The sequence below is a fragment of the Lemur catta genome, chromosome 6 (genome assembly GCF_020740605.2).
Source record: "Lemur catta isolate mLemCat1 chromosome 6, mLemCat1.pri, whole genome shotgun sequence".
Lineage (NCBI taxonomy): Eukaryota > Metazoa > Chordata > Mammalia > Primates > Lemuridae > Lemur > Lemur catta.
Window position 1 is genome coordinate 67,173,445 of NC_059133.1, and position 13,699 is coordinate 67,187,143.

The 13,699-nt window shown below is 40.0% G+C and overlaps 1 long non-coding RNA gene and 1 pseudogene across 1 annotated transcript; one reads left to right on the top strand and one right to left on the bottom strand.

Moving 5' to 3' along the window:
* Positions 1–782: 782 nt before the first annotated feature.
* Positions 783–1,307, bottom strand: LOC123640572 (annotated as a pseudogene).
* Positions 1,308–3,290: 1,983 nt separating this feature from the next.
* LOC123639861 lies at positions 3,291–12,669 on the top strand. Its single transcript, XR_006735822.1, has 3 exons — positions 3,291–3,412; positions 8,347–8,457; positions 11,631–12,669. It is a non-coding gene; the product is annotated as an uncharacterized LOC123639861 (long non-coding RNA).
* The last annotated feature ends 1,030 nt before the right edge of the window (positions 12,670–13,699 follow it).

A 13,699-nucleotide genomic window follows, 5' to 3' on the forward strand; every position in this document is an offset into this window, starting at 1 on the left:
TTGTTTTAATTTCCAAATATTTGGAGATTTGCTTGTGATCTCTCTGTTACTTATTTTAGTTTAATTGTTATATGGGTGACTGTTTTTAAATTGTTATGTAGGTGAGTGTTTTAAATATGCCCTCATACCTTCTGTCCCCCACCATTGGGCAGGTGGGGCAGCCCTGTGTGGGGTGTATGGGGTGCGTGGCAGAGAGGAGAGCACACTGGCTAACACTCAAGTGAATCCCAAAGTAAATCCCACCCAAGTCCTCTCTGTGCAGAGGAACCAGCTAGGGAGGGGGCGGAGCAAGGGTAGGGGTTAGAGGAAAAGATCCACATGAGTTTTGCACCAGAATCCAAAACTGAAACTGGTATTATGAATGTAATTAAACCTACTCTGTAGCCTTACACACCACCTCACCCTATCCACTTCCCACCAATAGCAGTAAAAACAACACATGTTATACTATTGAGTGCCAGACTTCTTATTTCAAAGACACTGTTTTTTGCAAATCAAACTTTAAGTATGACTTTATTATTCTCTCTTCCCATTTTTAGTATTGAATAAATGAATAAAAGATTTTAAGTTTGCCTGAAATACAGCCAGGGTCTTTTGTTTCTCTATAATTGTGACACTAATATGCTTTAACCCTGGTAATCACTTTTACAATCAATGTGGGAAGAAAAAGAAAGAAAAAAATATCCCACACTGGAATGATGCAAGTAGATGAGCTTGGTTATTAGAATAAAATATTTTTTTTCTTTTCATCTTACAGGCCAGTCACATCACACATATCCAGTTCAGAAGATGCTAATATAAACCTTGCCCACTTCTCTTGGCCCATTTTTCTTACTCAGACAGTCCCCAAGCATTTCTCTTTGTTGGAGACACAATCTTGTTTCCAGGACAAATTGAGCCACATCTTTGCCTCCTGGCAGATGGTTCCTCACCGTTTGACTTTTGACACTGTCCAGGACAAACTCCTTTGATGTCTTTAGGCTTTCCTGTACACCAAAGATGATAAACAGGCACAGACAATCCTCTGCTATCAAGCTACAGAATTCTTCCAGCTTATGAAATCTACTTTTCTTCCAAGAAGACTCCTTTACCCTTGGTTCTGGATTGGAGTGGTCACAAGGCTTAGATTCCACAAGAGGAAGAGAAGACGTCTGTGGAATCTATACTGCCAGCTGAAGGTTTATTTGCTTATCAGATCCCCAAAGGGTCCAAATCCAGTCTGCTCCAAACAGTAAGGCTTGGTTCTTTGACATCTTGGTGGTGGTAAGCCACTCATCCACTCTCTATTCTTAGCAGAAAGTGACCATCCAAAGTGGCCTCTATGTGTCATGCTGGGTCAAAGTCTCAACCTGTTCTTGAAAAAATTTCTGCATTTTATGTAAAGTTGCATTATAAATTTTTATTATGAATGAATGATTTCACCTCTAAGATCCTTCCCAACTGAAAACTTATTTAAGTCTTACTAACCCCTATATGCAAGATAGTACATACTTTACTCCATTTTTTCTTTTTTTCCCCCAGCTGACACCTTGATTTCAATGTTTTACTCTTCACACTGCACAAAACAGATATCATTGCCTGTTGATAGCATTACAAATGAGTTTTTAACTTTTAATATAGAATTTACTGTATTTGATGCCAGGGAAAATAATAAGAAGTATTTTTCTGGTTCCTCTAGCTCTGGCCATCTATCCACTTTACCTAGGATAAGACAGGAAAATACCAAGGTAGAATGGAAACCTCTCTTAATGGTCTGCTCACAAATTAAGAATTCTCTGAATATGATCATATTCCTTTTACCCCTATATTTCTATGGTATAGGCCTTGCACTTTACTGAAATATACAGACTTGACAGAAAAAAAGACACTGTTGCATTGACCCTTAGTTTAATTCCAATGGCCATTTATATAATGCCTTCTGAAACATATCTCACTTATGTTAAGTGGATTTGCCCAGCATCACAAAGAAGCAGAGCCTGGATTGAAACCCCATATCCATCTGACCAAAAAGGCCATGCTTTTTATCTTAAAAATAGAGGAGAGGAAAAAACACCATGTGAAGACAGAGGCAGAAGTTGATGTGATACATCTACTGGCCAAGGAATGCAAAGGATTGGCAGCAATCATCAGAAGCTAGAAGAGTGGCATGGAACAGATTCTCCCTCAGAACCTCTAGAAGGAACCAACCCTGCAGTCACCTGGATTTCAGACTTCTAGACTCTAGAACTGTGAGAGAATAAATTTCTGTTGTTTTAAGTCACCCATTCTGTGGTACTTGTTACAGCAGCCCTAGAACAACTAATATACCATGCTTCTGCTTTGGAGCAATAATGGGATGAGAAGAGGTTAGAAAAGATGAGGATGGTGATTATTACAAATAATTGTCCATCTCATGCCATTTATGGTTCTGCTTACTGATTGATGCCTATTGCACAGTAAATACACACAGCTAGAATACTCTGGAACATCTGTAGACCTCTGCTCTACTAGTTGTATGCTTACTAAAAGTCGGTTGTGATTATTTCCAGTGGTTCTTGTTATTATAAGTTTGTACTCTGATTTAAAAAATAGGGGATAGTTTTATTAACGGTTGTATGTTAATCCATCCTAGAGTAGAAAATAAGAGCACTCATTAAAGTATAAACATTATTTTCTAGGTCCTGATGAGTTCTTTTGTTACTCTAACCTGACCTATGAACAAGCTAACCAAATCATTGATAAGTTATAGACTACACTCACGCCATATTCACTGTATGCCAATACTGTACCCAGAGATTTGTCTATGTTAACTTGCTTAAGATCATACATCCTAGAATTGGCAAAGTCAAGTTTCAAACTCTAGCAGTCTGGCTCAAGGGGCCATCCTTTTAACTACTACAGGATACTGCTTCTCTCCCCTTGGTGTATATCACTTGCACTAGTTTAAGATTTCTTTAATCTAAATAAATGTAGAAAAGTAGCAACTGCAAAGAATCAGGGCCCTGGGGTGGACCACAAAATTCCTGGGTCATGTGGGATTGGACGCAGACCTTTGTGAGCCACATTTTCCTAATTAATTGTCTTGGAACTGATGGATTCGGTTTTTGAAAGATCTTTTTGTTTTCTTTTCGTGATTTTTTTCCTATTTTGGGGGTAGCCTCATGCACGTCTGATTGAGGCGCGAAGTTCTCAGACCCACGTGGTTCCTGTTTCTCCATCCTAGGGGCGGGGCGAGAGCCAGTGAGCCCGCGCCCCCGGCCCCAGCCCCGCCCCCTTGGCGGTGAACGCGTTTGTCCCCCGCGGCTCGCCGTCCGCGCAGCCATGGCGGCCGCCGCTCTCGTGGTGGGGTTGGCTCTGCAGCCTGGGGCCAGGACCCTGCGTGCGTTCTCCACCGCCGTGTCCCCCGCCACTCACGCTCCGAGACCTACCCCGCGTGAGTGTCTGCCTCGTCGCCTCCGGGCTGTGGGGGCGGTGCGAGGGCGGAAGACCGGCCCCACGATGGCTGCGGCGGTGGCTGAGCCAGCGCCGCCCTGGGGAGGCCGGTACGTCCTCTGGCAGCTTGTTGCTGGCCCGCCAGTAGGAACCCTGCGGATGTCGCTCTGTCCTCTGCGCCCGCGTCCCCTTGCTGCCAGTCGCTGGTTTCCCCTCTGGGCCCTCTGGGCCCTTGCTCAGAAAGCTTGCCCCTTCCCTCCCCCGGGAACTGCGCCTGCTGGGGTTCTCTCTCAGTTACTGGCGCTCAGTAGTGATTATCGGGCAGTGTTGAACCACGGATTTTCCTGAACATTAAAAGAGGCACGTGGCTGTGCCAGAACAACCTGCAGCTCTGAATTCTGAGCCAGCAAATGGGGTGACCTTCATGTGACAGGTTATAGGGATGCTTGATAGTGTGCCTGCCCCAGAGAAGTGTAGTGGAAAAGTTAGATTTATTAACGGTGAAGTACTGTGTAGAGTGAGAGGCGCTGTAATAGAAGTGTGAAGAGTGACAGGGGAGCGCTGAGGAGCTGGCAAGAGTCTGGAAAGGCTCAGCCAAGGGGTGGGCACCTCCAGTATATCAGCAGGTCCTGTCTGTGCTGCTTCCTATAATATCTCCAATTTACTCTCTTCATACTACCAGCAGCCCAGTTTAGGTCACCATCCTTCATTTCTACAATAGTTTCCTTTCTGTTTCCTATTTCCCCCTTGCTCTCCTGAATTGAATTCTCACAACAGCCAGAATGCAGTGTCTTGCTACTCCTCTGTTCAAAATCTCCAAATGGTTTCCCATTGCTTTAAGATAGATTATAAATTTCTTAATGCTTCATGGTGACTCTTCATAGTCTTAACATTTGTCTGTTTTTAAATTTTCATCCATTCTTTCATTCTACAAATACTTAACTCTCACTATATGCTAAGCAGTGTTCCAGACACGGGATATACAGCAAGGTCTCTAACCTCATGAAGTTTACATTCTTTTGGGGAAGTCATAGTATAAAGAAGTAAAAAACTAAATAAAATTTCAGGTAGTGTTTAGTGCTTTGAAGAAAAATAAAGCAGAGTATTGAGAATGATGGATTGGGGGAGCAGTGGCTATAGAGTAGGATAAGATAAGGTAGTCAGGAAAGATCTCTCTGAGGAAGTGACATTTGAGCAGAGCCCAGAGCCCTGCAAAGATCTGGGGGTAGAGCACTGTTGTCATAGGGAACTGCAAGTGCAAAGGCCCAAAAGTGAGAACAAGCTTAGGGGTGTGATCAAGGAACAGAAAGAAGGCCAACGTGGCTAGAGCTGAGCAAAGGAGAGAGTAATAGTATAAGACGTCATAGAGTTGAGTCATGGTCTTATCTTATAAGGGTTTGTAGGCATTCCATTTGGATTTTTGGCTTGGATTTATTCTGAGTTTGGGATCACATTGGAAGGCTTTGAACAGGGCATGGAAGTGATTTAATTTGATTTACACTTTTAAAAGATCACTGGCTACCGTGTGGAGAACTAACTTTATCGGGGTAAGAATGGAACCAGAGAACTGTTTGGAGGCTGTTGCAGTAGTCCAAATGAGATGATGGTGACTTGGATTGGGGTAATAATGGAGAAGGTGGTGTGTTGGATTTGGGCTATATTTTGAAGGTAGAGCTGATAGAAGTTACTGATGGATTTGATGTGGGGCTTGAAAACAAGTCTCAGAAAAGCCTGTTAGAGTTTTGTCCTGAGCAGTTGGGTGAATGACAGTACCATTTACAGGGATTGGGAAGACTGGAAGAAGGAAATCAAGAGATTTGATAAGGATGTATTATAGTTGAGAACCCTATTAAATATCTTTTGCCTCTTGTTTCAGTTTTTTCTCTGTTCTACTTTTCAATTTCAGCCATATTGAATTTGTGTACTTACTTTGATTTTTCATGTTCTTTTGCTCTCTTGAAACTCTTTTTCTCACCTACCTTTTTCCATGGTTGGTAAGGTAGGTGCTTATCCTTCAGGTTTTAATTTAATTTCCTCAGGAGATCTTTCCCCAACTGTGTTAGTCAGAATTCTCCAGAGAGAAAGAACCAATAGGATAATGTATAGATACAGATGTAGATAGAGATATATGTTAAGCCATTAAATATGAAATGTCTGGTTTTAAATCAAAAGTTTATGATGTCTCAAACAAGAAGCAGCACAATTAAAGTATGCACCTAACCTAGCAACACAGTATTGCCATCTTAATGGTAGCTTGTTTATGCCAGTAACAAGTCTGGTGAGCCAGTGGCAATGAAATTGTGAAAGGCGTTTTTCATAGCTTGTTGAGAATTGAATATTTTATCTTGCAAAAAGTGGTCCAAAGCCTGGAAGGAGTGGTAGTCAGTTGGTGCAAGGTCTGGTGAATATGGTGGGTAACAGAGAGTTTCCAAGTCCAGCTTCTGTACTTTGAGCAGCATTGTTTGTGCAACATGTGGTCGAGCATTGTCTTGCAAGAGGATTGGCCAGTCTCTATTGACCAGTCTCGGCAGTTTGATTGAAAGCATCCTCATCATTTCATCCAACTGGTTGCAGTAGACATCTGTTGTAATTCACCCACCAGGCTTCATGAAACTAGTGGATAATAGCAGCGCTGGACCACCAAACAGCCACCATTAGCTTTTTTTGATGAATATTCAGTTTTGGACTGTGTTTTGGCACTTCATTTTTATCCAACCATTGTGCCAAAGGCTTGTGATTGTCAAAAAGAATCCATTTTTCATCACACATAACAATACAATGTAGAAATGGTTTGCCTTTATGTCGTGACAGCAAAGAAAGGTAAACTTTGAGATTTCTCTTCTGATGCTTAATTCATGTGGTACTCATCTATCCAGCCAGCTTCTTTACCTTGCCAATTTGTTTCGAATGGTCCCATATTGTTGGAATAGTAATGTCAAACCTTGCTGCTGATTCACGTATAGGTTGAGATGGATTCGCTTCTACTACAGCTTTCAGCTCATCCTCATCCACCTTGGTCTCAGGTCGCCCACATGGCTCATTTTCAAGATTAAAATTACCAGAGCAGAACTTCTCAAGCCATTGATGTACTGTGTGTTCATTAGCCACATTCTTCACAAACACTTCGTTGATATTTTGAGCTGTCTGCATTGCATTGGTTCCACGGCAGAACTCATGTTTGAAAATGACACGAATTTTGACTTATCCATGGTTTCACAAATATTGCTCTAAAAAAAAATTGAAAATAATCAGAGGCCAAACCATGCGTTTGAAAGAATGAGGATGTACCTTCACAATAAAAGTAGATGTACCTTCATAATAAAAATAAAACAAGAAGTGTCAAAGTGAAATGTCAGATGTATCAACTGTCTAACTTAGTACTTAAGGAAATTGGACATTTCATACTTAATGACCTAATAGCTATATGAGAGGGGATTTATTAGGAGAATCAGCTCACATGATTATGGAAGCTGAGAAGTCCCTCAACAAACTAGAGGCCCAGAGATGCTGGTAGCATGGTTCACTTCAAGTCTGAAAGCCTTCAAAGCCAGGAAAGGTGATGGTGTAGCCCTCAGTCCTAGGTACAAGGCCTTAGAGCCCAGTAGGGGTGGAGGGTGGGTTGCTAGTGCAAGTTCTGGAGTCCAAAGCCTGGAGAACCTGGAGTTCTGGTGTCCAAGGGCAGGAGAAGAGTGAGAAAGTGAATTCTTCTTTCCTCTGCCTTTTTTTCTATCTGAGCCCCCAGCTGATTGGATGGTGCCCATCCAGGATGAGACTGGGTCTCCCCCATTCATTTGGTCCACTGTTAGGAAGGTCAGTGGAATGGACTGAGACCCAAGCATAGTAACATAATTGTAGAAGCTCACCTGTGAAAGAATTCTCTTGCATATCAACAGCAGAGACTGCTTTCTTCTTTAGGGACTTTCTTGAAGGTAAATGTCTAACAGTTTACTATGTCATGGCAGTGATAGAAATTACTGCTTAGAAGCAGGACTGTGAGAACAGGGCAGCACTTCTTGCTAGTGCTACTGAAAATTTCTTATACTTGGTGTACACTCCTACCGTAAGCCAACCTAGCTTTTCTATGAGCTATGTTTTCATATACTATTATATGTAGTAAATATCTTTAAAAATCTCTGAAAGTAAAATGGGATATCAAATATAAAGGTATATTTATTAGCATTGCATAGCCCTATTTTCTATGTTAAATACAGTCAACAAAAGTTAAATTTGCTAAAGATAATTCTTTACTAAAATGAAACTGAAATTAAAATGTTAATAAATAGATTAATGGACTTAGAATCTTTTACAGTTGCATAGTTAAAAAATAAAAAGGAGACTTACAAAATTTGTTTTCTAAATTTCTTTTTTCCCATTGTTGTAGGAGATTCTGTTCTTTTATCTTAGTGATGAAGATGAATTATTTAGTTCTGAGATTTGGATAAAGTTGTTCATGACTTGCTACCGTACTCACTAAATGAGCTCCGTGCTTGCCTAAGAAGCAGAGGTGCCATCTTGAAACACTGAGTAAATGTCAAGCAAGGCTTTTCCAATTTGCATTTTATTTTGCTTTTATGACACTCACTAAGTATCTAATTTGATTATCTTCCTTGATTTAACTTGGTTATTTTTCTTTTTTAGTATTTAACATAAGATTGAAACTTTAGGGCTCTCTTGGCCCTAATTACACTGTAAGAGATTTATTTTTAATTTGATCACAAAGAAATTTGAAATAATTATACTATATTATTAATTGGACTTCTATTAATAGTCTTGCTTCCTTCTCATTGACCCTGATTTCTGATGTTTGTGTCTAAATTCTTGTAGATTCTTGCTTCATCTGTAAAATCTAATTACTGATTTAAAGAGCTAAGATGCTTTCCGAATATTCTCCTTTGGTCATAATCTACTATTTTAAAATGAATTTGTAATTTGTAGGATGAAGTGGCATCTTTAAAAGAACAACGGAAGAAAAGGAATCTGAAGTAAAAAGGCTACACGAAAAATTGGTTTCCAAGATGAAAGAAGGGATTGAAATTCTTGACAGAGGTAAGAATATATGTTTAACATTTGTTATCTTGTTAAAATCCTCCCAAATCTGTAGAAGAAACTGATGTTAGTCAATGTATAATTTTAGTATCAAAGAGAGAGCAGAAGTCAGCTAGGCCCAGGGCCACAGGGAATTCTCCACTGTGCCTGGGAATCCATTAACTTCCTCTTCTGCAGCTGGAGAAGGACAATTCTGTACTTTATTGGGTGGTCATTTTAGATTACTAAATTGTAAATTCTCATCACAAGAATGTATTTGTCCAAACAGCAACACAAGGGAATATCAAAATAATTAAAAGGAACCACTACTACATCCCAAGATTGTTTCCCTCAAAATTAAAATCGAGACAAAATAAAGTAAGGAATTTGGAAACCTTTCTTGTTGTTTTGAGAGAAGAGATGAATGGCTTTGTATTTTTGGAAAATTATTGAAAATTTCATACCAAGGTTAGAGGCCTCAACCTTTTAGAAGGCAAAAATACACTAATTCTGCTTTTAGAAAGATGTACGAATTCATCAAAATTTTTTTTCATACCTGAGGAGGTTCTGAGTATGATATAGACTGTAATTTCTAATGATGTAGGTTATAAATGACAGAAAATATCTTGAATGAAATGTAGTTTTTAAAAAAATATATTTAGAAATATAATGCATGTAACATCTGACAACAGTAGGTCAAATCTAGCCTTTCTTTGTGATTATAAATGAGGACTGTGGCACTACAAGATACAAAAGCAACTTATGACTCATTCAACAGAGCCTGCTAGTTAGAGTAGCTTTGGTACATTTTCATCTGTTATGTGAAATTAGTAACATTATTGTCTGTCCGGTGAGGGACTTGAATCAGATTACCTGTAAAGTCTTTCTTGGCTCTAGAATACTGTGGCTTTATATACCTGTATGTCTCACATTTTCCTATCCATCAGAAAACCCAGTTCATCAAACTTGAGGGAAATGGATTCCCCTCTCCTATATTTTGGCATAGGTAGAATTGTACATGTTAAAGGACATTCAGAAACAGGTCATGCATTTAGGGTTTTAAGAATAAAATGGAATCACAGCACTTGGGGGCTAGACGATGTATTAGGGTGGCGCTAGCCAGAGTCTGATCTGGGGACCAGAACCAGTCTGGGGGCCGCTTGTTATCAGTGCACCACCAAGTAAATACAGGGTTGACAGCAAGTGTTCAGAAACCTCCTGGCAATCTGCTGTTGGCGCAGCATCTGACTGCATCCTCAGTGCCCTCATCTCATTGAACAGGAAAGAGACTGTTTCAGTGTTGTTGAACTTGAGTGGGGAGTTGGCCGTGACGCAAGCAGTGGAGAACCAGGGATCACACTGTGTTGGAAATGTGAAAAACAGCCGAAGCGACATTAACTGGTTTTTCAGTACATATGGTGTAATAAGTGCTTGTACTCCATAAGCCTAATTTTAATAAGAAAATCAAGGTTCAGAAAGATGATGTGACAGAGGTAGTAGCTCAAATTTAGATCTTCTAATTATTTATAACACAATCTCTTTCCAACCTCACACAGAGCATTATTTATTAGACTGCCAATCCTGAAGTCACAAAATAGTGCTTAATGTTCAGTTTTTATAAGGTTAGAGTTCCTTTGTTTTAGGTAAAAGGAGACTAAATAATAATACTTTGAAAATATTATTTATTGTGCTATATGCTAATTTACAATTTGTTGGGTTTTCCTGCATAGATGAAAATTTTCAAATAAAAAGCTCAAGGAAAAAGTAAGGTTTTGGTGTATTTCTATCAGCTGTTATATTCATCAAAAGTACTGCTTGGACTGTTCTTTGCATGTATTTTAAAATATTTCTCTCACTGAAGATGTAAAGCTGCTTCATTGCCATGCCCTCCATTTCTTCATAGTGTGTAAAACAGAGGGTAAACAAACAATCAAAACAAGCAGTAAAAAATCCGTTTGTGAGTTTTGTCTGATTCAGCCCTTTTGCTCTACAGAATACAACAGGGCACACAGAGTAGTGGATATAAGAACACGTTTTCCTTGTGGTCCAGATGATATAGGGTCAGAGGAGAAAATAACTTTTATACTCTTGTGAAAACCCACTATTGTAAAGGTTTACCAGAGTTGCAAAATAGTTTTGAATTTTGTTTTTGCTTTTCAATATTTTGAAGTCCATTGTTTGTCTCAGATCTGCATTGGAAGCTCCTTCGAACATATCTTCTTGGCTACAGCAGAGATTTTATCCAGGCTGATTAATGGAGCCTGGATTTAGTGCAACATCCAGATAAGTCCTTAGTGAGCTCTTTCCCCCAGACACTGAATTTTCAATTCCTGTAGAATATATCTTAATTGAAAATGTTACATCAGTGCTGAATGATGTACCACTATTTTAAAAATTATCTTAAATAGCATTTTTTTCCCCTCAGAAGCAGGCAATTTTAGCTGAAATTTTTTTTCTCTGTTTCAATTTTTTGTCCGTGGTTTCACTTTGGGGTAACTTTTCATCTTAAAACGTTTAAGTTTTCAATTATTCAAGTAACATGCTTTTGTATTTGAATGTCAAATTTCAAGGAAAAGCATATTCAGCTTACTTTGGTTTTTATTACTTTGGCCTTGATGTCTTGAAATCTGTTTTAAAATACTATTGGAAATGAAGTTTATAGATGAAGCAAATACTTACTGCCCTTCTGTATGGAACCACAACCAGCTTCCTAGCATGAGTACTCATGTAAATATCACACTCCCTCAGGCTCTCACCAGCCGTGCCTCCCTCTGGGTTATGACTGAATATCATTTTCTCTGCTTTTGTCATTATGGGTACCATTCATTGTTTTCACCCACTGCTTTATAGGTTCCTTTTTTGGAAAGTCTGTGTTTTTATTGTTATAGCACTGAACTTTCATCTGCAGTGTTCTTCATGAAGATTTTGTTGTTGCTCTGAGAGAGAACAGCTAGCTCTCACATACCTTTATTTTCTTTCTGGAATGACAACTGTTGAGGGTGAGATAGAAGGTGTTCATCTTTCAGATTTTCCCTAAGAGAGAATCTGGGTGTTAAATGTGCCCTTTTTAAAAAACAAATAAATCATTAACATCTCGACCTTAAAACATTTCAGTCTGAAGAATAAGTAGCTTCTCATCGTTGTCACACATGTTAACTAAACTGACTTCTGACTTGATGTTGTGTTACTTTCAGATGTTGAAGTACAAAAAATGAAAAAGGCTGTGGAGTCTTTGGTGGCAGCAAATAAAGAAAATGTATTCAGATGACATTTAAATATTTATGTGGATGTTTTGTAACAACATTTTGAGGATCCCATACAATTTCATAAGATATCCCATTTTGAAAGAACATACCCCAAACACTACTGACACTAAGGGGCAAGTGTGCCCTGTCCCCGCCCAGGTGTGCACACTCCCACTGGTGGCAGCTGTCGTCGTGGCTGTGTGCACAGGAGTAGGCGCCAGTAGCACCGGCTCCACCCAGAACCCCCACCAGCATGAATTGAGAAAACATTCCAGCATTCAGATCAATTCTGCATTTCAGGTGACAAATAAAGGAAAGGATATGTTCCATAGCACATCTTTTCTGTGGTCACTGGAAATTCTGAGGGAGGGAGCTCCATGACAGTCTTGGCTTCACAGTCACGATGGATTTCTTCTCCATAGACACGTTATTTCCTTCACGCTCCTGGCAGCTTTCACATCTGGGATTGTCTCTGCTCTCCTGAGAGATGAAATACCAGAAAACAGAGACACGGGCTTTGCTTTAGCTACGCTGGCCTAACACCAAGGTCTCCACGGGTTCCCTGCCTCAGATGGATCTCCTCACCCACATCTGGTGTTTCATCCTAAGAGCATGGATGCAGTTACCCGACTAAGGCGTGTGTTTGTCATGGCTTACCTGACCATGCGTGTATGTGGCGCAGCCACAGTCAGGCTCAGCTCATGTCATCAGAACTGCTCTCCCCTTATGCGCCTGAATGATTAGAACACGGGGACGTTTTCTCAAGAAAAGAGAAATTTCAAGGAAGTAAAAAACAACAAAATTCCAAAGAACTTTGGCTTGATCTTTTTCTCTCATTGTAAGTTTCTTTCTCGAATTCTTGCCTACTGTTTTACTTCTTACTTATTTTTGCCTTTCACTCTTTATTTGCTTTTTATTCCACAGAAATAAACTTATTGTCATACCCACTTACCTATTTATAGGGTCCTTTTTGCTAATCTTCCCCACTATTGAGCGAAAAGAAAAGAAATTAGCATATAGCCTTTATTATTTTTTAAAACAAAAAAAAATTACTGAAATTTATTTTGTTTTAATTCCTTTCCCTTGAAAAACAGCAACAGGCTGTGTGCAGTGGCTCACACCTGTAATACCAGCACTGTGGGAGGCTGAGGTGGGAGGATTGCTTGAGGCCAGGAGTTTGAGACCAGCCTAAGCAACATAGCAAGGCCTTGTCTCTATAAAAAATAGAAGAAATTAGCCAGGTGTGGTGGCATGAACCTGCAGTCCTAGCTCCTTGGAAGCTGAGGCAGGAGGATCCCTTGAAGCTGGGAGTTGGAGGTTGCAGTAAACTGTGATGGCCCCACTGCACTCTAGCCTATGTGACAGAGCAAGACCCTGTCTCAAGAAACAAACACAAAAAAAGCAACAACCAAGAAAATTCCCAGTGTTGAATGAGGGCTTACTATATGCTCAAACTGCTATAGGAGCACCAAGAATATAACATAACTTTCTTGGAGCTTCCAGAAGGCTTCAAGGAGGACATATTTGAGCAAATTTTGAGGAAGAGTGAGAATTGTTCATCAGGAAAATGAAGCTTCTAGGCAAATGGTCCATGAGTCCAAACATGTCTGAAGATCCGGGCTTGACACAGTGTAGTGCATGCTGGGAAAGAGGCAGAGCATGAGGCACAGGTGGGGGGGGTAGGGGGTATGAGGCTGACCTCAGAGCTCAGTCAGAGGGCAGTCGGCTTGGTATGCTAGGCTTATGAATTGGGAGCTTAGCTTGTAGACTTTGGGCAGTGACATAATTAAATTGCCATTAGAAAGCTAACTCTGATAGCAGAAAGGGAGAGTGAAGACATGTGGAACAATTAAGAGACTTATAAAAGATGGGAAATGAAAAGGGCTTGAAAATAAGGCAGTGGCTGTGAGGTGGGAGATTTTAGAGAAATTACAGGTTGACAAGGTTTAGAGATCTCTGGATTTGAGAAACAAGTAACTTTCTCTTTTGGGCAACTGGGTGAATTACAGTGCCCTTAA